This window comes from Sphaerodactylus townsendi, linkage group LG12, assembly GCF_021028975.2.
Source record: "Sphaerodactylus townsendi isolate TG3544 linkage group LG12, MPM_Stown_v2.3, whole genome shotgun sequence".
NCBI lineage: Eukaryota > Metazoa > Chordata > Lepidosauria > Squamata > Sphaerodactylidae > Sphaerodactylus > Sphaerodactylus townsendi.
The window spans coordinates 41159397-41185266 of NC_059436.1; the positions used below are offsets into that span (position 1 = coordinate 41159397).

Consider the following 25870-nt stretch of genomic DNA (forward strand, 5'->3'; position numbering starts at 1 on the left):
TCCAAAGAGGAAATCCAAGCAACCCCCACCCCCCTGGTGTGTGGAGGGGAGGGGGAGAGAGGGAGGCTGCTGTTGGCATTTTTCTGCAGTGTGCTGTCTAGAGGAGGAGCTAAAGCGAAGGGGGGGGAGTGTTGTTTTGTCTTTATCTCCCCCCCCCCTTCTGGATCTTTGCCTGATCTTGAAGGGGGGAGAGATGATCTTGAAGGGAGGAGGACATATGAAATCAGGACACATGAAAGAACACATATATGGATGGAGGTCGAAGTTGCTGAGGGCTCATGTGAAGTGGGTTGGGAGGGTGGGATTGATGATGGATTACTATTAGGACCCAATAGTGTGATTTGGAGCCTATAGCTCCCAGCCTGGAATAGATAGCGTTGGGTAAGTCGCGCAGGCTGAGACATCTCCGCTCTTCGCCTGGTTGGCATTGATGCTGCTTGCAGAAAATCCACACCACGATCCACCCCCACACTCTGGAGAAGATCTCTTCCAAATCCTGCAGTGTCAGTGCAAAGCATGCTGGTTGTTATCCCCCCCCCCCCTCTCCTGCCTCTTCATAATATCTCATGTCTTGCTCCCCCCTCCCCCCACACTTCCCCAATAAAGCAAGCACAGTCCAAACTGGAGATGAAATTGACAAATGGACTGACCGTTCGAATTGAAAATGCAAACGTTGCAAACCTATGAAGTGGGAGGTCTAGTTTTCTTCATAAGATTACTCTGATTTCAGCAGCGGGGGGTGGGGGGGTGGGGGCGCAAGGCTTTGCACACGGTTCTGGAGGGAAAAAAACACTTTCGCGGTGGAGAGGTTGTTGATCACTATGTGTTAAAGAATCTTGAGAGGATTACTATGGTGGAGGAGACTGGCTTGCTGTTGCAAGATGGTTACGTGTTGGGAATGTTTAGAATAAAAATATAGCTAGACTGTGATCTTATTCTGGTCAGGTATGAAAACAGCAGAGTACAGAATCCTTCATTTAGATAATAGAGTTAAATCCTCCCAGCATGTGGTAGGATGTGCCTATAAATAGGGGTGGGGGTGGGGAGATACTTGCTAACATTACTTTTAAATTATTCTGTTACTTTTACTGAAGGTTTGTTGCTATGGCTTTGCTGTGCGCCCCCCCCCCCCCCTTTAAACCATTGCGTGCAGCTAACCCCTATTTAAATGTAACATTCTGGAGGATTCTTTATTTAACCAACTGGTTAATACTATAGAAGAATATGTATAATTGTATGGATATATACGCAGACATAAACACATAACGTTTGCTTCCTTCTAAAAATGAACGCACAATATAGATGAAAACATGTTTAAATGTTAAGGGGTGAGAGGTTTTAATATCCAGGTATTAGCATCCCCTACGTTTTCAGTACGGGCTCAGTTCTACAATTGAGATGAGACCTTGGAAGAATGTCATGATGCGATGGAGCCTTGTGGGGTTGGGGAGAGAATGATCCTCTTACATTTATAGCTTCTTTTGTTTGTGGAAATCACCTGCCCAGGGAGTTAATCCAGCTCTCTGCACCATTCCCTGTGTCCTTTCTTCAGCTTCGAAATGGTGATTAGGTGCTGGAAGGGGGGATAGGCAAGATACCCCCTCTTCTTTGGGGCAGGAGAGAATCCTTCCCTCCCACTGCTTTTATGATGCAGCATTTATATTTGAGGAATCTGGGAAAAGGTGACAGGAAGTGGAAAGAGCTTTACCTTTTCTCTCCCCTCTGAAATGCTCCCTGTTAGACCTTGTAAAAGAGAGATACCTTGGAAAGAGATGGATGATCGTGATTCGTGACCACGAAGCAGCACGTGGGGCTTTATTTGGCTGCTGCCTTTGATGCATCATCATGCCTTGTACGTTTTCTGCTTGGGTGCTGTGTACCTTGACTGGGGATGGGTGAGGGGAGGATAAACATGCTTGGCAGTGCAGTCTCATGATGGGAGTCTCCACGATCAAACAAAAACAGAGAGACCTTTTTTTTGTTGGTTGTGATTTGGAGGCAGGCAACGATGAACCTCTGCACATCCCCTGCCTTGAAAACCCTAAGGGGTCACCGTCATAAATCAGCTGGGACTTGACAGCACATGTGCCACATGCGCCCGCACACACACACACAAACACACACACAAGAATAGGATATTGAACTGATAGTAAAGCTCTGTTCTCTGGCGTTTTCTAACCAGCTGTGTTTTATTTCTCCAAAGCATTTTTCAGGTGGGGTGGGATGCGAAGGGATGGGTCATAGGCTATTTTCCTCAATACATGAATGAACCAGCCCATTCATTGTTTTTGGCACCTGAGATCCTGCCCGGAGCTTGTGCATATGTGAAGAAGAGGAAGAGTTTGGATTTATACCCCACCTTTCTCTCCTGTAAGGAGACTCAAGGTGGCCTACAAAGTCCTTTCCCTTCCTCTCCCCACAACAGACACCTTGTGAGGTAGGTGGGACTGAGAGAGCTCTGAAGAACTGTGACTAGCCCAAGGTCAACCACCAGGGATTTAGGAGTGTGGAAATACATCTGGTTCACCAGATAAGCCTCTGCGACTCAGGTAAAGGAGTGGGGGAATCAAACGTGGTTCTCCAGATTAGAATCCACCTGCTCTTAACCACTACACCACGCTGGCTCTCAGCCTCAAAAATGGGAGGCTATTGGATTTTTATAAAATGCTGTCGAGTCACTGCCAACCTGTGGGGACCCCAGCAAGGAACAGTCAAGGTGTATGAGAAGCAGAAGTGGCTTGCCTTTCTTTCCTCTGATAGCCTCTGTACCAAGTACTGACTCTGTTTAGCTGCTCAAATCAGACAAGATCTGGCTATACTATACCACCTTCCCTCCATGCATTGGCATTTGGGGGTGTTTTGCTGATTGAACCTGCTCTGTGGGGGCACCTTGACAAAAATATCAGCCTGACACCTGCTGTTCCATTAGATTTTCATGCCAAGCGTTTGGTTAGGAACATGATTTTCAGCCTCTCCCCCCCCCCGCCCCGGCTGCTGCTGGGAAATTTAAGGGTTTGTGTGTGTGCTCAGACTGATCAAAAAGAAATAAACATAGAAATAATAGGCTGGATTGTAAGACACATGAAAGTGAAACTGGATTAAAATTATTTTAAACAAATGGAAATTCCCTAGCGCCGTGGTGGCGAACCTATGGCACTCCAGATGTTCATGAACTACAATTCCCATCAGCCCCTACCAGCATGGCCAATTGGCCATTCTGGTAGGGGGCTGATGAAATTAGTCCATAATTTATCTGGAAGTGCTAGGCTCCTTCCTATCATGTTGATACCACATAGTATGCCATAGGAATATCAGGTATTTCCAGCAAATGGTGCTCTGAGATATGATCTCTCCATCAATTTTCCTAGATCAACTTGAGTTGGAATTTAGTGTATAGAAGTTACTTTGTGGGGTGGTAGTGGTTGGAATGACCCTTGGCCGATTCCACCTTCCTGGATTTATTATTGCCCATGTTGGCATTTGAGGTGTTGTTGTTTTTTTGAGTGCTGTTGGAAAGGCTAAGAAAGGATGCCTCTGAGGAAGGAAAGTTGCACATTCTTAGTCTTGTTTTCTTTCCCTCCATTGGTTTTGTGGTTTCTGCCCTGTTGTTGTGTGTCTGTGTACACAGTATATAATTTATATGATTCTTGCAGCTGTTCTTTGAAACATTGCATTTAATAAATGATTTCATGATGAGCCTAACGAAATTTGGAGGCTATTGGATCTTTATTTTTATGCTCTGAATCATAAAACATCGCAGACAGGCAACACCCTCAGGCGGGAGAAAGAAATTAAAATAGCTTGTGGTGGGATTCAAAAATTTTAACAACAGGTTCCGATGGTGGTGGGGCAAACGGGGCTGGGTGGGGTGTGACGTGGTGGGGGCGTGGCCTGGGCATTCTGGGGCGGGGTGTTCCAGAGCAGGGTGAAGTGGAGACTCTTGGCAGGGCACAGGGTCTGCGCGCCCCAGGTGCAGTTCCCCCTTGCTCCGCCTCTGGATTCAAATAATTCCGCCTCTGGATTCAAATACTGTTTACAGTATTAAAAAAGTGATCTACCGAAAGGTAGTGTATTATTTCTTTTTTATATATATATAATTATATTGATTGATTTTATATGATATCATAAGTAAGGAGAGAAACCAAAAACTGTTAACAATTGTTAACATATTACAAACATATCTAATTGTCTTATCTCTCACAACTCCCCCAATTAAAACATCACCAAAAATACAGTTGCCCTGCTATTTTGCCTCCCTCCTTCCCATATTTCCCTCCTCTGTACTTTCTACTTACCCTTCAGATTTCTATAACTACTTTATCTATTCCCCTTGAAAGAAAACTAAGAGAGATCCAAAATCCTTAATCTAAAAGAGTAGTTTAAACTTTTCTCTTTCCAATCTATATTTCAAGAAAAAAAGACAATGAAACATCTTTTACCTATAATACTTTCTCAACCTTAATAACAAACAATGAACAAAAAAACAACAACAACAAAAAAAGAAAAACAGAATTATCAAACCCATTTTTCCAGACACTCCACTGCTCTTAACCACTACACCATGCTGGCTCTCTTCATCAAGACACAGCCAACTTATGGCAACACGGAGGACAGGACTAACAGATGCAGTTTGCCATAGTGTTTCCCCTGACCTTAGGAATAAAATGGCAAGTCTAGGCTTCTCTTGACACAAATTACTCAGGCTAGGCAGAGACCAGGAAAAACAAGCCTTAAAACAGAGAGTGGAAGATATTAAGAGACAGTCCAATCTTGCTAACTGCCCAGCCTTTTTTGTACCCAGCAAATAAAAGACACACCCTCACACCAGCTGCTTATCTTTCACTTCTAGACATTAGTAATTACAGAACAGCATTTACCATAATTTAAAGAGATGTTTGGATCTACCAACAACAGTACTGGAGGGGAGGTACAGAAAAATCCCTAGATCAGGGACATTATGCCCATGTGAACTGAAGTAAGTAGAATCAATGAAACGTGTCTTTTTCCACTGTCCATTCTATGAAGTCACTCAATTCAAGTGTGTAACAGACATCCCTCTGTGATACACCTCTGAAGATGCCAGTCACAGATGCAGGTGAAACATTAGGAACAAGATCCACCAGACCACGGCCACACAGCCGGGAAAACCCACCACAACCAACTATTTTGAACCTTCCACTCCAGCCTTATTCCCTTTAACATCACTTGAGAAAAATATAGGTGTACAAATTAAATCAACAGAGTGATTCTAAGCAAATCAGTATTCCCTGGGTAACTGATGGCAGGCAGGCACACTGCAGATACATGGCTTCCTTCTTAGATGTCTTTGCATTTCTTCTTATGGTAACTAACTGCACATGTACTGTGCAAACAGGACACACTAGCAGTTCAACCATAGATTACATTCATCCATTCAATTTATAGGCTGCCTTTCCCCTTATGGGCTGAGGGCAGCTTCCAAAAATAAAATCCAAAAACCATAAACATTCTGCTTGAAACCCGGCACTGTTGATTTTGATGGGTGAATAATATTGAAGTTATACCACATCAACTCATCAGATCATTCATCACAGAGGAAGGGAAGGAAACAATAGGAGAAGTGAGAAGAACGGAGAGGAGATCTGCTGGATGAACACCATTGCTGCCTCAACTGTTAGCCTGGCAAAACAGTTAATTTCCACTGGTTGTGGTGGGTTTTCCAGGCTGTGTGGCCGTGGTCTGGTGGATCTTGTTCCTAACATTTCACCTGCATCTGTGGCTGGTATCTTCAGAGGTGTATCTCAGAGGGAAGTCTGTTACACACTGTGTCCAGTGAGAAGGGATTGTTTGAGTGGGGTATATTTTTTTTAAATAACACATTACATTCTCACTGGACACAGTGTGTTCTTTAATCTCCCTCTAGTCCTGAAACCACCACAGGTCTGGAATAATGTTCAGAACTGAATCCCTGAACCACGATCACAACCGACTCCCACCACAGCTTCAGTGAATCCCGACTTGATGAAAAGCCTTTGACAATACAAGCTAATTTCCACTTTAATAGATAATTTCCACTACATGGGCTTCTCCCCAACTCTCTCTCCTAATTTTGTGCTCACACGAACCCCATGAGGTAGGTTGTTAGCCTGAGAAACAGCTCCAAGTAGGTATTAAACATGTAAATCTCTCAAATCACTCCCAGTGATTTTTTACATCCGATCAGCTGAAATATTTTGTAAATTACCTGAAAATAGACTCTCTGTCACTTTGGCCCCTTCCGCACACGCAAAATAATACGTTTTCAAACCACTTTCACAACTGTTTGCAAGTGGATTTTGCCATTCCGCACAGCTTCAAAGAGCACTGAAAGCAGTTTGAAAGTGCATTATTCTGCATGTGCGGAATGAGCCTTTCTCTTGATGGATCCATACTACCTTTTCCCACACCTATACCATGCAAAATCTACCATATAAAGTTGCCATTTTCTCCTGGTGAACTGATCTCTGTGCTTGGAAATCAGTTGGAATCCCAGGAGATCTCCAGCCACCACCTGGAGGTTGGCACAATATATGACTTGTACTCCTTAGTTATCTATGAATTTACTTTAAGAGACACAGTATTGTACAGTGTGCTGTTTGCATAATGCAGTTTTAAAGTGCTAAATCTCTTCCCAACTCCACACACACCCCTTGGCTCCATCCCATTCCCAGCCCTTTTGCCAGTTTTCAAGACCACCCCACTCTAAAGGCAGAAGCCTTTAGAAAACTGAAAGTAGAAGGTCATATTTTCTTTTAAAACCTACCTCCACAATTTTCAGACCAGGCATGAAGCCAAGATCGCCCCATTACCGCAGCCATTTTTGTTAAGGGCGGATGCTATTTAGGGTTTTACTTGGCTATTACTGTAGCCATTTTTGTTAAGGGCAAAAGCTATGGGCTGCAGAAATGAGACTTATCTTAGGGATTGTCTGCCAATTCCTATCTCGCTCTGAAACGAAAGTAAGTGTGTGGGCGTGGGGGTGGGTGCCACAGGGTGGGGTGTGTGGGTGGGGGTGCCATAAGGGCAGGGGGGCTGGTGGGGGCCCTGGGGGGCTATTTTGCATCCCCCACTTGACTAGATTTGGTGCACCCAGGGACAGAGATTACCCCCTTGTCCCTAGTGGAGTTAATAATTAACAACTGGTTCTCAGAACTGAGAAAATTTTAACAACCGTTCCACCGAATAGGTGCGAGTAGGCTGAATCCCACCTCTGCTTGTAGGTGCCAGAAGACAAATTATTTGTTCCAGTGTGTGGATCCCTAGCACATTGTGAAATATTAACTCTGCGTCAGAAGAACATAACATAACTTTTTTTAAAGTGTTGGAGTCGTACAATGATATTGGTACCTGTTCAGAGCTTGGGGTACCCTCTCTGCCATTTTTTCTGCAGTTTTGATTTCATTCATTTGTTTTTCATTGTCCCAAAATATATTTGATTTTACCCCACCTTTCCTTGACGGGACTCTGGGTGGCATATGTGTTCGCTTCTCTCCCCCCCTCCCATTTTATGTTCACAATATCCCCTGTGAAATCTGTTAGGCTGTACCATAGAGGCAGAGTTACAGATTGGCTCACAGTCATCCCTTGAGCTTCATGACAAAATAGGGAGACCTGGGTTCAAATCCCTCATTATAAGCTGACATCCTAGCTTTCCTCCACATAGCAGTGTTGGGCAGGAGAGACCTGGATTATCAGCTAGTTTACAGAGTTTCTCCACTTTGCATGGAGTAGAAGATTTGGTGTCACTGAATGCATCCACCATAGAATTTGCTGTGCTGTTATTTGCAGAGCTCAAGTTGGACAAGTCAAAGGTACCTGGTTGGACTGGAGTTTGGGAGAAAGATAAAACATCATCACCTGAAACCTGCAAATCACACATCCCATTGTTCAGAGAAGATTCAGTGGTCTTAAGTGCCACCAAACAGCCTTTCACATTCTGTGTGGCGCTTGCACTATCAGGTTCAGGAACAGTGTTCATTTGCAGGAAGCAACTATTACTTTAAGAGTAGCTGGAAGTACTCCTCATGTTCATGATATCATCTGTTGATAGTTCATTATATCACCTATTGATAGAAAACAGGAATAACTTTTCTGAATGAAAGACATCTTCTGGTTTTCAAGCACAGAGATCAGCTTTTAGAATCCCTTTGTTACTTTATTCCCTGCTCAAGACCTGGATTCAAAATTGTAAGTTGCCTAAAGAGAGTTATGAAAAGATATATTTGACTTCTCTCTTTTGGCTAAACCAGCCATTTTAATTCTGTAAATGCTCAGGGTTTTTCTGTCTTTCATTCCTACCCTGAACAGTGGTGAATTCCAGCTTAGTTGAACACATTGTTATTATAACATGCCCACTTATCTGAGGATGTAGGCCCTTCCATAACAACCTTCTTGTCATTGATTTCTTCCTCTGAGGTGGTATTATCTTGAGCGTCCGTTCCAACGTTTCATCTGATTAGTCAGTGGAGAGATGCAGCTAAGTTTCCATGGTTTTCTTGTGCAAAGCCTCCCACTCGGTACTGAGGCACTGGTCCCACGGTCCCTAGTGGAATCCCAGAGCCAGATGGCATGGCTTGGCTGTTCCTACCCAGTCAAGCATGCAGTAGAATCAGGGAAACCTATTGCATAAATATCCTGAAGCAGATTCAGGGAAGCTATGGTGCCCTGCTGAGAGGCATGAGAATGAGCATAAGCATAAGCATTTTATTGTCATTGTGCATGCACAATGAAATTTACAGCAGCATTCCTCGATGCACACAATTTCAGACTCATACATCATCCTCACTTTCCCCTTCCTCCACCCATCCCTACACAGCCCCAAATACATCAATATGAAGCAGCGGAGTTTAGCATAGCCACAGCTCTGGAGTAGAAGCTGTCTCTAAGCCTCTTTGTCCTAGTTCTGAGGGCCCTGTATTGTCTGCCAGATGGTAACAGTTTAAAAAGAGAGTGTGCTGGATGAGACGGATCCCTCAGAATATTTTGGGCTTTATTTGGAAGCCTTCGGAGGAATTATAGATTTCTTCCAAGGAGGGGAGAGGGCAGCCGATAGTAATCCTTTGTGCAGTAGTGATCACCCTTGCTGGAGCGCCTTCCTATTCGCCACTGTGCAACTGGAGAACCATACACAGATGCAGTAGGTTGGGACACTCCTCTACTCTTTAGCACAGCGGTAAAAAGGACACCAGAAGTTTTCCATCCAGTTGTTGCTTCCTTGGCAAAAGTCTCAGATAGTACCAGTCTTTGCTGGGCTTTCACCTTAACCACCGCTGACAGTCTGTGCTGGCGCGCCAGGTCAAGATCCTCTTTAATCCTAGCCTTAAGTAAATTTAAAAACTAGCCACCCGCTCCACTTGATCTCCATTTATAGTCAAGGGCTGAATTTCTGAGCTATTCCTTCTATAGTCCACTATGAGCTCCTTTGTCTTGTTAGTGTTAAGGACCAGGTTATTTTCCCTGCACCATGAGAGCAGTCGAATGAGTGTGGCATCATGAGTGTGGCATCATGGCTGGATTGGTGGGGTTCGAATCCCCACGCATTTGCGAAGCTCAGAATGGGCTGTCCTGAGTTGGCTGAAGGAGAGGCATGATGAAAACGTGATTTACCATTTGCTATGGCTTCTGGACTATCAGCTTTTTTCATAAAGAAAAATATCTGTTACAAATTCTTTTTTGACTGACTTTGTGGCATTCGCAACCACTTTACCTTATGGAATCCATTGCTACAGGAAGTAGTTACAGCTATCAGTATCTTTAAAAGGGAGTTAATCTAATTCATAGAGGACAGGTTCATCAATAACAATTACCTGTGATGTCTAAATGAATCCTCCCTGTTTGGAGGGACTGTATCTCTTCATTCCAGTATCTGGGGAGGCAACAACAAAGGGGAGCTCGTGGTCCCCAAGTCTGGTTTGCAAGATCTTGATAATCATTGTGGAACACTGGGTGCTGGATAAGATGAACCATTGGTCTGGTCCAGTGTAGTTGCTAAGTTTAATGCTGATGGTTTCCTACCTCTGTTTGCATAAAGTCCTCCCTCACTTGACGTTTAAAAGTACCACTCAGGGACATGAATGCATTTCAGAGCTTGCTTGCAATCAGGGGCGTACCGCCCAGGGGGACATATTGGGTCAAATGTCCCCAGGCTGCGGCCAATCAGCCATGTGGGGGGTAGGGGGTGGAAAATCACCGCCATACCCCTCCTCCTCCCCCCTGGGTCCATACACTGACTTCAAGACCTGGTTGTGGTGGGGGAAGGTGGCAGCCCATCTGGGGGTGGGAGGGGGGGTGGGCTGGGGGTGGAAAACTCTGATTTTGCACCAGGCTACATTTTCCTTAGATAAGCCTCTGCTTTCAATACCATGAAGACTAGAAACTAGGTTGATTTTGAACAACAAAGCAAAGAAAGTTTCTTGGGCTGCTAGATTTGGTACCAGAGAGCAAGTGTGGCTGTTCTCACCATGAACATAAAATTCAATATGTTGTCGAAGGCTTTCACAGCCGGAATCAACTTTCTATTGTGGGTTATTGGGCTGTGTGACCATGGTCTGGTAGTTTTTGCTCCTAAGTTTTGCTTGTATTGATGACTGATATTTTTAGAGGCATGTCATGTTACGGTCCCACAGGGAGGAACACATCTTGCTGTGACATACCTCTAGAGATGCCAGCCATAGAAACATTAGGAGCAAAACCTGCCAAGCCATGACCAGAAAACTCACAATGGCCATCACAAAATTCATTTTAGAACTTCCTCAGGCACGTGTTAAAATTGCCAGGAAGAAGTGAAAGGAAGTATCCTCAGAGTGAAAGGTTCCTAGTAAGAGGACAATTCTGAAGATATCTACCTCCATTTCTCCTTTTTAGCTAATACTCAACTACTTGTCACCAACACCTGATTTTTTGTCTAGCATGAGAGAGCCAGTGAGGTGTAGTGGTTAAGAGCAGGTGGATTCTAATCTAGAGAACTGGGTTTGATTCCCCACTTCTCCACATGACTGGTGGCCTTTTTTCGGGTGAACTTGACTGTTTTTACACATGAAGGCTGCTGGGGGACCTTGGGCTAAGCACAGTTCTTCAGAACTCTCTCACCCCCACCTATCTCACAAGGTATGTTATGGTAAGAGAAAGCAGTTTGTAAGCTGCCTTGAGACTCCTTACAGGTGAGAAAGACAGGGTATAAATCCAAACTCTTTGTCTCCTGAAGCCAACTAGGTTTACCAACTCTGGCCAAAAAAATGTCTGGAGGAAGAAGTTTGGGGAAGGATTTCATCCATGATCTATGGTGTACTATAGAATTTGCCTTCTGAAACTGCCTTTTTCTCCCAGTGTACTGATCTCTGTTGTAATTCCAGGAGAACTCCAGGCTTTGTCTGGACGTTGGCAACCCTATTCATCTTCCATCTAAAAGCTCTGTGCTAGGTGACTGTTGGCTGGTGGTGGCTATTCATTGATAAGGGCTTTGTGCTCTGTCTGTGTTTGGATGGATTCCATCCATTCATTATCTGTGATGATGATTTATTTCACTGAAGCCCAACAGCTAAGCCCCAGGTGAAGCCATGTTTTACCTGTCTGCGTAAAGCTCACTGTTATGCCCCTTGGACAGTGATCTAGTTCTAGACTCACATGACTTGATGCTGCTGCTCCATCCAAAAATAGATATTTCCTGTTTTTAAGAAAGCTAGCATGTCGTGGCCTTCTTCCCAACATGCTAGCATTCTCAATTGAAGGACTTTTTTGTGAGGACAAGTCACATGAGCCCTCACGTGAATCGCACAGTCCCCGAGCAAGTTCACTCGTTGGTTGAAGGGCACTGAAATTCAGAATTCAACAACAGGCCCCTGTGCATTTGAGTGGCTTTGTTCCATTCTAAATTACACATTATTGAAAGCTTCCTCTTTTCCCTCTCTGTTTCAGAGATAGGCACACCTCTGTGTATATCCTGTTGTGAAACAGTTTATATTGTGGTTTGGCGAGGCCTTGGGGAGATCTGTGTGGATCAGAGGGACCTCTCGGAGGCATTGCCTTGACCATGTGACTTGACGTCGCTGTCCCTTCGACTGCGACTTCCTGATGTCCTGACTTCTCAAAGTTCAGGTCTCCCTTTCTTGCAGTGCGCACATCCTCTGTTCTGTCCTTTCTTCCATTTGTGGCTGTGCGGCTTCCTTTCCTAATGCGGCCTGAGGGCAAAACTCATGTGAGAAATTGTTTTCTCCAGAGATAGGATGTTTACGTTGAGGATGAAGCTGAATTTTGAAAGCTGTCTGGTTGCGTCTGAATATTCCCACTGAAGCTTTTGATCCCATGGGAGAAATGTGTACGTGGTTTCTGAATTTGGTCCTCTTTTTCAGCTTTATTTTTGTATTGGTGGCAAAAAGAGTAATCTCTAAGAACAATATAAATACCTTGGAACAAAAGCCGATGACAGAATCCCTTCACCAGATTGAAATGAGCCTTTGAGTGGGATAATTTGGGCTTTTAAAAATGTTGTTTACAGAGGTTGAGCTCTCTTGGTTCCCCAACAATTCCCTATTGGAATGTAATTAGGGTTTTGGTAGCAAAAATGGGACCTCTCTAAGTAACTTATTCACCTTTCAGAGTGAGGAACTATCTTGATCCTGTTGGTAAAAAAAGAGAGAAAAATAATGTAAAATGGTGCTAATGGCAAACTCTCTTGGGCTCATTCCACACATGCAGAATAATGCACTTTCAAACTGCTTTCAGTGCTCTTTAAATCTGTGCGGAATAGCAAAATCCACTTGCAAACAGTTGTGAAAGTGGTTTGAAAACGCATTATTTTGCATGTGCCGAAGGGGCCTTGGAGAGAGATCAAATGGTTAGTGTATTTCCCCATGAAAGGGAAAGCTTGAAGACACCATAATTAGGAACATCTGAAAATGGGATGTTTGTATCACCTCCTGGAAATGAGGAGTAGACTCAAATGGCTGAACTTCAAAATGTCTAGCATACTCAGCAGTACTCTTTTAAAAAGGAACATGCATATGCTGGCTGCTAATATGGGGTATAGATGCCTAAAATAAATTACGTGAGAATTGCTCTCATTTTTTTAAATAAAATAAAGGGTTGCTTCCTTTGCCCCATTATCCTAAAGACAACATTAAACATACGTATTCCAGTGGACTTTAGGGTGACATTAATCTTTTATCCCTGAATCTTGGCTGTTTTTAGCCTGATAAGGTTTCATACTTTACTGATTTAAATATTCTCATTAGTTGCTGTTTTTTTTAGGGTGACCTCACAATTGTTATTGTTTGGGAGCCAGCTCGAGATAGCAATGTTCGGGAAAACTGGCACGTTATCAACTAGATAATTAAATAATTAGATAAGTAATTCAGCTAAGACAGGTAATAGGTAAAGTAGTCCCTGTTCAAGCCCTGGGTCATTACTGACCCATAAAGTGATGTCATATCATGACATTTACTAGGCAGACTTTGCTTACGGGGTGGTTTGCCATTTCCTTCCCTTGCCATCTACACTTTATCCCCAGCAAGGGATAAAGGGTTGGCTTAAAAGTATGTATGACCAAATTCAAATTTTCTGAAGTTTATGTGAATAAAATACGGTTGAAAACAGCCCATCTGTTGGAAGAGGTTGCATTTTCTTGCCCCCACATGGCAGTGCTGTGTCCAACTTTCCCCTGTGATACTTAGTTCCTCAAGCACCCAATCACTTCATGTGTTTTCCTACCTTAGAACTCACTTATTGGCTGTTTCCAGGAGTTGGTGACAGAATGCATAATATTATGGTATGTTGTTACAAACATAAGAAAGAGCCTGCTGGATCAGACCAGAGTCCATCTAATCCAGCACTCTGCTACTCGCAGTGGCCCGCCAGGTGCCTTGGGGAGCTCACATGCAGGATGTGAAAGCAATGGCCTTCTGCTGCTGCTGCTGCTGCTCCCAAGCACCTGGTCTGCTAAGGCATTTGCAATCTCAGATCAAGGAGGATCAAGATTGGTAGCCATAGATTGACTTCTCCTCCATAAATCTGTCCAAGCCCTTTTTAAAGCTGGCCAGGTTAGTGGCCCACACCACCTCCTGTGGCAGCATCTCAAGAATTAAATGTTATGGCAAGATGTAGCCACTGTCCTGGGAGGGCAACTTTGATTTCTATTTGGAATCTCCTGTTTTATGATAATAGTAAAAACCAACCATGCTTGTGGGCACAGTGATGCAGGCTCTGGAGTGACTGTATGTTCCCTTCTGCTTTTTTCCTTGTCCTATATCTCTGACCCTATTGTTGAAATCATGGGGGCTGGAAACTTGGGCTGCAGTTTAGTTCCAGGTTAATGCAATTAGTCATTGGCAGCCTCTAGCACCTCTGAATGGGAGAGGGCATATATTCTCCTGCACATCAAACAAAGCATTGAGCCATTTAAAAAAAGGTCCAGCTGATTATTAATGAAAATGTATATTGGTTGTGAATATGTTGAGATCAACTTTGGCATATAACTACTGTACTGAAATACTTTTAATGAAGTCCAGGATGCTTTTAGGGTATTGAATTTGGAACCCTGCAGGAGAGAAAGGGGGGATATAAATCCAAACTCTTCTTCTTCTTCTATACCATATATACTTCACTATACCAACTATACCATAAACTAGGTACCGCAACTATACTTATGTATATTTATAAGAAGTGTTTGGATTGATATCCCCCTTTCTCTCCTGCAGGAGACTCAAAGGGGCTTACAATCTCCTTGCCCTTCCCCCCTCACAACAAACACCCTGTGAGGTAGGTGGGGCTGAGAGAGCTCCGAGAATCTGTGACTAGCCCAAGGTCACCCAGCTGGCGTGTGTGGGAGTGCACAGGCTAATCTGAATTCCCCAGATAAGCCTCCACAGCTCAAGCGGCAGAGCGGAGAATCAAACCTGGTTCCTCCAGATTAGATACACGAGCTCTTAACCTCCTACGCCACTGCTGCTCCTTCCTCTTGTATATATATCCATCTGCCCATAAGAGAGCTGTTGGCATAAAGTGATCAAGCTGTAAATACACTTATTATAGAGCTCTTGAAACCTCTCATGTTTTGGAATAGGTTTCTGTAGTGATCTTCTTGAATTTCCTTAACAAGGTTGTTCAAAAGCATAGTTTGGCAATTTTGTTTTGTGTCTGGATGTTACTATGTATCTCCTCTGGCTCCTACTCAGGGATAGATTGAAATGTTTGTTTATGTGGGAAATTTATATGCCACCTCTCCAGAGGCCTGCTCAATGTGGCTTACAAGTAGAACAACATAAGTGGTCTATGTAGAGACAAAACAAACATGAAAACAGCATAAACAACCACTGAGCACCATAAACAATATTCATAGAACAGATCTCAGGTCAGAAGCAGACCATAACACGGATAAAATGCTGCAGATCTCTTAGTTAAAATCCAGGGTAAAAATAAGAGTTTTGGCCTAGTGCCTAAAAGATGGCAGAGAGTTATTTCACCGTTGAAAAAGGCATGTTCCACCTCAGGGGGCACACAGACCAGGTTTTTTGAGAGGGGGTTGTGCTTTTTCCATCACAGTGTGTTCTTGAAACTACCCCATGGGGCTGTAATTTGCCCCCTTGGGCAAACATGTCAGTTCTGTTCCTGGGTCTGTATGTGGAGCGAACTGCAGCCCCAAGGGGTCATTTTGGATAAGAGGAACAATACAAGAGGAATCTTAACCCCCCCACACCCCTTAAGCTGTGGTTCTAATCTGAATCAGATGCGCTTGCCTTTTTAAAAGGGGGGGGGGAAATGCTGGAAGCTCCATATATGATGATTACAATTAGTCTGGGATTTAAGATGGAGTACAAGTATGTTGAAACTATTCGGCCAATCAGCAAGCAGATTATAAATTATGATAATGTTTGACTGTAAAAGCAAAGATGCCTAGTAAAATAAAATAATTCAGTAGGGCTGGGATTGAAAAACTGAAAACAACAACATCACTAGCCAATGTAACTGTCCAAGGTAACAAAACAGTCAGTGTAGGAAAACATTATCCCTAATATAAGGCACCGCTGGAGCTGATCCTCTTTGACCAAACTGTGCTCCCTTTGCAAGAGTACCCTTTAAATAGGGCTGCTAGTCTGTAGGTGGGACCTGGGGATCACCTGGAACTACAGCCTACCTCCAGTCTACAAACACCAGTTTCCCTGGAAAAAATGGGTGTTTTGGAGAGTGGACTCGATGACATTGTTCCCTTCTGGACTCCCTGTTCTCCCAAGGCATTGTTGCCACGTCTCAGACATTTCCCAGCCTGCATCCAGCAACCCGCCCCGCTCTTTTCCACCCCCTGTTAGTGGCCAGTATAGACCTGGCAATCCTATTCCTGAACAATTCCATTTGGCACATTTTGTGTAATGATACAAGTCTGAGCACTTTCCTAAGGGTCAGGCAGACTTCTGTATTGTGGGAGCCACTACCAAGCATGCCTGTGAGTGGGCAGTTCCTGATTTTAGCTATTTGAAGGTTGGCACTTTCAGAAAGCTTTTGTGAGATGAGCAGAGCTATCACAGCAGAATGTAGCAGGAGAGGCAGTCGTGGGTTCAGTTCCAAGGGCAATATACCAGAACCTTGAATTCATCCTGGTAACTGATCAGTAACCAATGGAGTGTCTGAAGGATACGAGTGATATGCAGATTTCACCTGGGCCCGGTATTACTTAGACCAGTGGTGGCGAACCTTTGGCACTCCAGATGTTATGGACTACAATTTCCATCAGCCCCTGCCAATTGGCCATGCTGGCAGGGGCTGATGGGAATAGTAGTCCATAACATCTGGAGTGCCAAAGGTTCGCCACCACAGACTTAGACTATGGTGTTTTCTACCAACTGGAGTTTCTGAGTTGTCTTTAAGGGCAGACCCATGTAAAATGTATTATAGTAGTCTAGCCTCAATGTAACCATAGTGTGAATCTGCATGGCCTAGATCAGCTGCATCATGGTTGGGAGCCATCTTCCAAGCTCTGTGGAGTTGATAGAATGTGCTCCCCTTTTTGGCAATGTATTAGTTTTATGTTCCAACAGTAAATCTGGATCCAGTATCATCACTGGGTTCTTAACTTGAGTTAGTTGAACTCTATTAAAAGAGGGGAGCAAAACCCACATTTTTCATGACCTGGGCCTTCCCAACCAACATTGCCCTTGTCTTGTTTTGTCAGGATATCACTGTTGGTATGATCTGATACATGTGGGTGAGAAGATGCAAATTTGTAGACCTCCCTTTTGGATCTCCTTGTCCCGTGATGTTTCACTGTGCTGTCAGTGGGCTTTTAGCTGGCTTTAAAAAACATGGTAGTTGTTATATTGGTGTGGTGGTGTGGCTACTAAATTTTTTTTTTAAAAAAAGAAGAAGCTCTCTGATGGTTTGTTGGGCTCAGGAATGGTGAACTCAAGGGGACACCAAGGAAAGCACAAAGGACTCCCCTGTTGCGTGGCTGCCGCTATGGACTTCCCAATCATCTGCTCAGGTTTACCCCATTGGGCACACAATGTATCAATCTACCTGTTGTGAGATTTACATTGTAGAGATGCTGACGAGCAAGTTGAACTCTGAAGAAGGCCAATGCTAGAAATGTGTCACCAGCATTTAACAGGGCATTTTCTAAAGAAAAAGAAGAGAAGAGTTTGGATTGATACCCCACCTTTCTCTCCTGTAAGGAGACTCAAGGTGGCTTACAAACTCCTTTCCCTTCCTCTCCCCACAACAGATGCCTTGTGAGGTAGGTGGGGCTGAGAGAGTTTCGAAGAATGTGACTAGCCCAAAGCCCCCCACAGGAATGTAGGAGTGCAGAAACACATCTGGTTCACCAGATAAGCCTCTGCCACCCAGGTGGAGGAGTGGGGAATCAAATCTGGTTCTCCAGATTAGAATCCACCTGCCCTTAGCCACTACACCGTGCTGTTGCCCAGGGGTGGAAAAGGGACAGTAGAGCATGTTGTCTTGCTGGTGAAGGTTGAACATGAAGCAATGGGAATTAATTTCCATATGAACCCCTTCCCACTTTGCAAAGAGCTGTGGGGTGGAGGTGGAGGAGGACAGATGGCTGATATGACATTCCTCACTGGACCCTTAGAGATGTGGCTCTTTCTTTTATTGGGACCGCCAAAGGTTCCACCAAGCAAGCCAATTTTCATTCTTGTAGGCATATAAGGTGCTATTATTGACATTTCATTGAATCAGACCCTGACAGGCTTTTCTCTTTTGAAGGTAGTTGTTGATGCAGTTAGAGGCAATTTTCCAGCTGACCTGAACCTAGCAGTCTGACTTTTATGCAGAGATGGATCCATGTTAATGTTTTCCACAAAGGTTTTCTGGATTAGCAGTAGAGGGCCATGACCGTATTAGCAAATTGAGAACAAGTGTTGCGAGCGTCTGTAGCAGAGCGTGTGGTCAATTTGCCATGAGGCCACCATCCAACAGAAAGTTCTCAGTAATGGGTTTGGAAATGGTTTGCATATATTCTGCAGCTTGATGAACCTATTATGCCAATTTAGAACTGGGTACTGAATTCAGCACCTCCACCCCAAAGAAAACTGGCTTTTTTTTTAAAAAAAAATCTCCCTATGACTGAAAGTCTACATAAGAAGACCATATTAGCATCCTAGAAGACCAATTAGCAACTGGTGCATCAGATCAATGATTCATCTAGTCCAGCATCGTGTTTCATATGCCAGCCAAAACAATTGACCAGGAGGGCCAACCTTCAGTGGAATCCTAAGCAGAGTTGCACCCTTCTAAACCTGTTGACATCAATGGATTTAGAGGGGTCTAATTTTGGCTAGCGTTGCACTGATAAAAGCCAAGACCTTCCTCTGGTACTGCCTCCTAGCACTGGTGTTCAGATGAGCGGAGCAGTTTTGCTCTGCCAGCGTGGCAACCTATTTGTATGAACTGGAGATCAACATCAGCCTGGACACAGAAGTCATCATCATGAGATATGTGTAAATGTAGAATTTGAGTCACACCATCTTTTTGCGCTTTAAAGTGTTTTTTTCCCTTTTGAGAGACAAGGGGGAGAAGTCGATCTCTGGCTACCAATCTTGATCCTCCTTGATCTGAGTTTGCAAATACCTTAGCAGACCAGGTGCTCGGGAGCAGCAGCAGCAGAAGGCCCTTGCTTTCACATCCTGCATGTGAGCTCCCAAAGGCATCTGGTGGACCACTGTGAGTAGTAGAGTGCTGGACTAGATGGACTCTGGTCTGATCCAGCAGGCTCGTTCTTATGTTCTTATGTTCTTAAGCTATGCATTCATAAATTTTGCTATTCTGCACAACTGAAAAGTACATCGAAAGTGAGTTGAAAGTGCATTATTCTGCATGTGCAGAAGGGGCCTGAAACAATTAAAATGTATGTAAAAATCAGTAAAACAGAGTAGAATGTTGAATATTATTAAAAAGAAAATTGTCAGATAAGTCTTAAGATTTTTTTAACTAGTAGGCTGGAAGGATAAGGAAGGATTGAAGAATTTAGATGCAACTTACTTTTAAGTTGAAGAAATAAGTTACAGAGATAAGATTATACGATTTATACCGTATGTTTTAGGGTGACTGGATCACTGCAGAGATAGGTAGCGTAGTGTTTTAGTTGTGGTATGTAGTGTATAAAATATATATCATTTTTTAAAAAAGAAACTGAGGCTCATTCCGCACATGCAGAATAATGCACTTTCAAACTGCTTTCAGTGCTCTTTGAAGCTGTGCGGAATGGCAAAATCCACTTGCAAACAGTTGTGAAAGTGGTTTGAAAACGCATTGTTTTGTATGTGCGGAAGGGGCCAGAGCTAGTTTTTATCCTCTGCTACTTTAAAGATAAAGGTTCAAGCACTGGGTCATTGCTGACCCAAGGGGTGATGTCACATATGGACATTTACTAGGCAGACTATGTTAATAGGGTTGTTTACCATTGCCTCCTCCAGTCATTTACATTTCATCCCTTTATTTCCCCCTTCTAAAGAGTCATTTGCCCTCCTAATGGTTTTTTTGGGGGGGGGAGGAGAAAGATTTGAATCCTCTGCTCTCAAGCCTTCACCCTTACACACAGAATGTGTGTTTTGTTCTGTTTCTGAGGACCCCACTCTACAAATTCCAGCAAAACATCCCATGGGAATATTTTTTTAACCCCTCCCCATTCTTTCTGAGTTTGCTGAGCTGGAAGCTGTGAATGGCTCCAGCAGTGCTGCAGTGCAGTTTTCTGAGTCTCAAGAGCAGGGTAAAGGAGACGGCTGAGTGTGTCAAGCCAGGTTTGCTGCAGAGGAAGCAACTCTTTCTCACTCGTATTCTTCATTATTTTATATTCGTCTGGTCTGCCATAGCTGAGTCACGATGGAAATTAATAGGCTCATTTAGTATTTAAAAACACAGTCATATCAGAGCAGCAAGTGCAATGGAGGATTGCAGTCCTATTGAATTGGGAGGAAGGCCAGGCTGAACTAGTTCTGACCCTGGCTTTAGGACCGTGGTGGCGAACCTTTGGCACGCCAGATGTTATGGACTACAATTCCCATCAGCCCCTGCCAGCATGGTCAATTGGCCATGCTGGCAGGGGAGCTGATAGTAGTAGTCCTGCTATCTAAGATATAAGGTTCCCTTTCAGGAGCTAGACGACAGGCACCTTACTGCAGGATGCTGGCTTGGACAGGTACAAGTGGACTGGGGAACGGTTGATCCGGCAAAGTCTGGAGCTCAGCCAGCTTCAGTGGGGAGCTGATAGTCTCCTATAGTCCGAATTGGGTCCTGGATCCTCCAAAGTTATTTCAAACAGCTTCTTTTTATATTGATGATCTATCATTTTAATGGTAGGCTGCCTTGAGCAGAAGTCTGGAGAGGCAGTAGAGAAATCTACTACTCAATAAACAATACCACTGGGAAATGCTTCTCTCTTCCTGCTTGAGGCAGAGTGTATGGGATGGCTTCAGCTGTCAAGCATGTGCTCTTCTCCCTGATCAAGATTTTAGCTGTGACTCACTACCTTCGTTAGTTGTAGAGCAGGGGTAGGGAACCTGCGGCTCTCCAGATGTTCAGGAACTACAATTCCCATCAGCCTCTGTCAGCATGGCCAATTGGCCATGCTGGTAGAAACTGATAAGTGAATTTATCTGAACACCCAGGTTCCTATTCTAGAGAACTAGGGAAGCTGGAGGCTCCTGGTCTGCTTGTCCAAGTGGCTCTTTTCTCACAGGGTCAAGAAGAGGAAGGGTCTTCCAAACAATGCTGTATGGCAGTGGTGGCGAACCTATGGCACGGGTGCCAGAGGTGGCACTCAGAGCCCTCTCTATGGGCACGCGCAAACAGAGTGCCCCATCTAGGCTGGCCTGGGCAGGTTCAATTATTAGCAGTAAACCTCAAGACCTAGTTTGGGGAAGCAGTGTAGGTAACCCAGTTAAGCGCTGTTAAACCCCACTGATTTTCATGCAAAGAACTAAAGTGCAATCCTTTCCCTGGGAGTAAGCTCGGTTGCTGGCAATGGGGCTTGCTTCTAAGTAAACCCTCCTAGGGTCGTGATTCACCCATTGGAAGAGATGCACGGTTGCTTCAAAGCAAAGACACCGACTACCACCAAGCTTACTCCCGAGTAACGCACGCCCTGGAGCCAACCTTTTTTTCTAAACTAAAACCTCAGAATTCAGGTTAAATTGCCTTGTTGGCACTTTGCGATAAATAAATGGGTTTTGGGTTGCAATTTGGGCACTCGGTCTCGAAAAGGTTCGCTATCACTGCTGTATGGTCCAAGAAGCTTCTGGTGTCATGGGGCCATGCGGGTTCTTCCTCTTTGTCCAAGGAATTTTCCTCCCAGATCAAGGCTGGTCTGACTGGGGGCTGGTTCGAATTTCCAGGTTACTGGCATTAAACTTTGAGGCTAGAATTAAATTTTAGCCCACGGGGCTAAGTGCTGTACATCAAGTGACCAGGTGGACTAGGTGAATATATACTTGACCTCAGATTCCTTCTCATGTTTCCTGATCGTTTCTCCCTGTCAATCTCATACTTACCTATTACAGGAAGTAAGCCTTGTGGTGTCTTTCTGTTAACTTGGATGCTGCTTTGGCATGTTGCTCAGGAGAAGCGTTGTGTGCGAACTGTGAACATTAACATGTGCCCAGCCATTGACCTCCATGGGTCCAGTGGTGCTTGGAAGGCAGTCTTCATTTCCCATTGGCTTCACTGCTCTGAACTAGGGTTGCCAGGTGCCCTCAGGATACCAGCAGGGGATGGGGTGATAGGGTGGCCAGATCCAGGCTGGGAAACTCCTGGAGGGTTCAGGATAGAGGACTGGGACTTCAGTGGGGAACTGATCTGTATTGACCTGAGATGAGCTGTAGTTTTGGGGGATTCCCAGATTCCACCTGGAAGGTAGTCTCTCCACTCTGAGAAAGAGGGCTTCTCCTGTTTAGTCTAGCTCCCCAGCCCACATTGCAATTCATTCATGTGGGTCTCCTATGTCTTTAGTAATTAACTTCCCCAGAGATGGATGGTTCTGTTTAGGAGGGGGAATGTTCCAAAAATCAGTATCCACCAGAGTCTTAAGTTCAGAAGTGTAGCTGGGCAGGAGTGCACCCGGGATGCACTCCGTGTTTTCTGCCCCCACTGTGGCCCTGCCCCTTCCCCCGTGGCCATGCCCCCATGGTCCCTCCCCCCACGCCTCCCCACTTACCTTTTCCAGCCAGCAGAAAACAGCTCTCTGCTGGCTGAAAACAGGCCAGGCTGGTGGTGCAGGGCCAGGCCTGGTGAGGGGGGGAAGGGGGTCAGGGTCAGGAGTGATTTTTACGACCCCCAGGCATACGCCTAGTGCAACGTGCACCCTCTGTCCCCTCTGTCACCACCACTGCTTAAGCTAGCTCCATTTCACAAACTCCAAAGGTAATGAAGAACTGCTCTTGCCAGCTGTGATGGGTGATGTACGAGCTGAAGGCAGAATTAGAAGAGGGGAGACTATATGATTCCAGGAGGGGCAGCAGGACCAGAATTCTCCCACCCAGGCTTGCTCACTGCTCCACACCCTTTGGACTTCCCTAGGCCAGGCTGCCAAGGCTGCCCTGTTGACTAAAGCTACCCTCACTGCACCTTTCTGCCCCCGGTCTCACCCTGCTCTATCCAGTGATCAGTGGTGGGATTCAGCAGGTTCGCACCACTTTGGCAGAACCTGTTGTTAAAACGGTGCTTGTAAACAACCAGTTGTTAAATTATTTGAATCCCACCACTGCCAATGAGTCTTGCAGCCTGATCCAAGGGCTTGTTCTACCCGGCCGGCAGTTTGTTTCTGGATAGCCTGCCACAGGTGGCAAAAGAAAGCCAAAATATTCTGAGAGACCCGTCTCATCCAGCACGCTCTCTTTTTGAACTGTTACCATCCGGCAGACGATACAGGTCTATAAAAACTAGGACAAAGAGGCTTAGAGGCAGCTTCTACTCTAGAGCTGTGGCTATGCTGAACTCCGTGGCTTCGTGTTGATGTGTTTGGGGCTGTGTAGGGATGGGTGGAGGAAGGGGAAAGTGAGGATGGGGCATGAGTCTGAAATTATGTGCATCGAGGAATGCTGCTGTAAATTTCGTTGTGCGTGCACAATGACAATAAAATGCTTATGCTTATGCTTAAAACACTTTGGTGCTGTTTAGTTCAGGGCTGACCTGGGTTTTTAGGTGTCTGGTTGTCTCTCCATTGTGGCTTTCTCTATTATGTGGGAGAATTGAGCTGTTCATGCTTAGCATAGCTGTCGTTCAGCAGTTAATATACCACATCTAGCACATTTGTGGCACAAAATGGATACTCTGCAAGAGCGTTTGAAATGGAAAGGAGCCTTTGGAAGCTTTTTTCTGTTCTTTGGAAGCTCTCTAGAGAATGAGATGGCACTGAGATGATCAAAAAGAAGAGTTTGGATTTATACCCCACCTTTGTCTCCTGTAAGCAGACTCGAGGCGACCTACAAACTCCTTTCCCTTCCTCTCCTCATAACAGACACCTTGTGAGGTAGGTGGGACTGAGAGAGTTCTGAGAGAACTGTGACTGATCCAGGGTCACCCAGCAGGCTTCATATGGAGGAGCAGGGAAACAAATCTCATTCACCAGATAAACTCCACTGCTCATATGGAGGAGTAGAGAATAAAAACCCAGTTCTCCAGGGTAGAGCCAATCTTCTCTTAACCTCTACACCACGCTGGCTCTCTGAACTGGACTGGACTACTTCTAACTGGAGGGTGGCACCAGGGTTCAGTGGTGAAGTATCTGCTTTTATGCAGCACGTGCCAGACAGAATGCTTGTGTTCTCCAGTTAAAGGATCTGAGGTGGTCCTTAATTCATAGGGTCACCCTAAGTCAGAAGTGACTTGACAGCACTTGACACACAAATATTCTGCAAGTGGAAAATGAGCAAGGCAGACTAAAGGCTAAGCTGGGAACCTTGATGCTCTGGTTTCTCCTTGCAGGAAGTTGTATTGTCTCTTCACTCCTGGCTCCTTGCCATAAAGGATGATGTGTCTCGCCTCCCCAGCAGTCTGAAGAGGCACATTCTGCTCTGATTTTTTGAGGCTCTCTCTCTTATCACCCTGCTGCCGTGGAGGTCATGCCTCGAAGACAAAAGCCTTCATTTTGGCACAGATTGAGTGTATCCAATGCAGTGTTTCCAATTCCTAATTCAAGTAAACTCCCACTTCTTCTGTGGGTGGGAACGTTTCCTTTTCTAGCACTGAAGGTCTTTGTTGAGAGATAGTTTCAGCTGGGTGTGCAACTAATGCTGTGCTTTGCTTCAGTTCTGTTTCTAGAGTTCCAGTTGGTTCCTCATTTCCACAGTCCAAACCTTACTGCATTTTTAAATCTGGTGTCCCATCATGTTGATTGCCTTGATTTGCTCTGTGCCTTCACTCCCACTGAGAAAGGCAAACAATAAATAACGTGAAATACATTTTAAAAGGTTTGCATCACAAATGGGTGGAGGAGATAGAATGCCAGACCGAAAACTTATATTGGCTAGATTTATGTTTGCTGCTTTTAAAGAGCCGCCCTCTTTGTTTACAAAACAAGATCTGTTGACAGGCTGAGTAGGTTGTGATGGTTGTGTATATACCGATGGCTCCAGTGGTGGGATCCAAAAATTTTAGTAACAGGTTCCCATGGTGGTGGGATTCAAACTGTGTGATGCCAATGGGCCCGAGGCGGAGACGCGATCACGGGCATGACTGGGCATTCCGGGGGTGGGGCAGTGGCAAGGACGCAGCCGCTGTGCCGGTCCTTGGGTGGGAAACGAATGCATACAGGCACAAGCTGCCACACACGCTGGTGCACCTCCTGCTAGACTGCTTCAAGTTCTGCGTGCTACTGCTGAGAGGAGGGGCGTAACTAAGGCAAAAATCACGTGGCAAAATCACCAATTAGTAACCCCCTCTTGGGACACACAAATAATTAGTAACCTACTCTCGGGAGCCTGTGAGAACCTGCTGGATCCCACCTCTGGATGGCTCCAGGTAGATAATTTTTGCCTCAAATCCAGCAATCGTGGAAGCCTCTGACCAGCTTCCCCAGGCCTCTCTCTTATGTACCGAATAAATGGTCCATTTATTCAGTTGCTACTCATCGTGAATACTTTTGTTTGTTTGTTTCTTGAACAGCACAGTCTTGATGGAACCCAGATCTCTTCCGCTCATCCCTCTGGTCGTAGAGTTGTTTTGGGCATAGCACTGTTAGCAAAACCTGAAGCGGGAGGAGATGGCTCTGTGCGAGGAAGTGGATAAAAACGGCTTGATTTAGTTGCTTGAAGGGGATTGCACGGGCAATGTTTTGAAATGTGTGAAAAACAGTTGATGTGAGGAAGTCACTGAACACTGAGTCAGATTTTTCTAGTTCTACCAGAACACCTTTCAC

General features: G+C 44.8%; 1 protein-coding gene across 2 annotated transcripts in view; it reads left to right on the forward strand.

Annotated features, from left to right (window-relative positions):
• Positions 1-25870, forward strand: part of STXBP1 (syntaxin binding protein 1) — a 66432-nt gene that overhangs the window by 788 nt on the left and 39774 nt on the right. The window lies entirely within an intron of this gene.